Genomic DNA, 1,947 nt, shown 5'->3' on the forward strand with positions numbered 1-1,947 from the left:
TTAAATGAATGAACATTTTTATTCTTATGCAGTTTAATATTTTCTTATACGTAGCCCTGAATTTTCTTCCTCATTCATTCTGATTGATAATTTATAATTAAAAATAATAATAATTATTATTAGGTGATATTGAAATCAAGAAGATTCTCTAACTGTCAATTTCCGTTAAGACATGTTATAAGAAAAAAAATTAGAAAGTAATGACGGTGTAGGTACAATAAATTTCAGAACTGTTATTCAACAAACTCCGCAGTTGCATAGCAATTGTGTTTATCGGAGGAACTCGATGTGTAAATAGGCCTGCAATACATACCTACTTAAATATAAGGAAAGTCCAGTCTTAGCTTCAATTAAAGAACACAACATAAAAAAAAACATGATTTAAATTCTGGAATTTTTCGAGAAAATAATCCTCCCTCCTACAAAAGCGATAGTATAAAATCAGCCACCTTTTAAAAACAAGCATCAGTCATTGTTTTGAAATTTAGACGACAACATGAAAATATTTTACGTAAGTTAATCCATATATATATATATTTATATAACAAAGTGAATTAATGAATTTTATACAAATACAAAAGATTGTAATAAATCGTCATTAACTGTTACTGAACAATGTCTAATTTAAATTAATAAATAAATTTCTTGACGAAAGTTTTGTTTAAAAAACACTTGCTTCTTGAAAAAATTCTAATTTATTTATTTTTCCAAAACAAGACCAATCGGATGCAGTATTATGCATTAAATTAAAGCTTAACTTGTTTTTGATTAGCTATAAAATTTAACACTAACAAACATTTTCAGCCAGGTTGTTTTTGTAATAATGGTTGTATTAATTATTTTCAAAATTCCGTTTAATAATATTTAAACTTTAACTTACAGTTTAAATAGAAAAAAAATACTATCTGTATTTCTGTCATATATTTTGCATAGGTGTACTTTGGAATCAAACACTTTAAAAAATAAATTATTAATTAAATTGGCTTGGCTTGGAGTGTTATATGTTTATTATACTCTCTGGTTTACGTTTTTTTTTTTATAAACAAATGAATTAATTTCATAAATATTAGTATGTACAATAATTATATTAAATTGCTTTGGGTTATACCCTTATATAATTCATTCTTCTTTGATGCTTATTACTTATGAACAATGTACTATCTGGTAAAAAATAAACTAAATAGAAAAAAAAAATTAAAATAAGATAAAATACATATCGTTATTGATGTCTTTTACAAGTTGTTAGTTGTTAGTAAGACTTGTTAGTTCTCTCATGTTTAAGAGTTTCGGAGTTCTCTCAAGTTTTATATGTTTACATCCACAGGTAGTTGTTTTCGTATAATTTTCTATTTCAGTTACTAAAGAATTTAAAGACTTGGGGCGAGATTAAGAGAAAAAATAAGTCAGTTTCTATAAGTATTATCATAGCGTAAATATATAATTATGAATGGATTTTTTTATTTTTTATTATTATAACTTCTATGAATAGTTGTTAAATACTCTTAAACACTTGTGAAAATAAGAATAATTATTGTTTTAGGTAAATTAGTGAAGTTACACATGAGACAGAAACATGTTATGAGAGATCTTAGTGCTGACGTGTATCAATTTATTTTCAGTAGATAGATTTGATTTTTATTAAAATATGTGAACATTTTGTACATTATTTTTTTTGCGTTTTCTAATTTTAAATTAATATCCTGGTGAAATAACAGTGTATTGTTTAATGTGAATTCTAAATATATATTGCGGATTTGGGGTGGAAGATTCATTTAAAACAATATTCATGAAAATAATGGCTTCGGTTTTTTTTTAATCTTTTGATCTATCCCCCATTGCTTAATGTACTAGGTTTTTTGAAGGCTTCTTTGAGTCTATTGGTTATTGAGGCGATCTTGGTAAGATGACACTGTATCATCGGCAAAAAGGACTACAATTTTATATATA

General features: G+C 25.2%; 1 long non-coding RNA gene across 1 annotated transcript in view; it reads left to right on the forward strand.

Annotated features, from left to right (window-relative positions):
• The first annotated feature begins 287 nt into the window (after positions 1-287).
• The window catches only part of LOC106686218 (uncharacterized), a 2,923-nt gene continuing 1,263 nt past the window's right edge, over positions 288-1,947 (forward strand). The window contains exon 1 of the long non-coding RNA XR_001343977.2: positions 288-511. This is a non-coding gene — a long non-coding RNA (uncharacterized lncRNA). The remainder of the gene's footprint in view (positions 512-1,947) is intronic.

The sequence above is a fragment of the Halyomorpha halys genome, unplaced genomic scaffold (genome assembly GCF_000696795.3).
Source record: "Halyomorpha halys isolate HHAL.00 unplaced genomic scaffold, Hhal_1.1 Scaffold798.1, whole genome shotgun sequence".
NCBI lineage: Eukaryota > Metazoa > Arthropoda > Insecta > Hemiptera > Pentatomidae > Halyomorpha > Halyomorpha halys.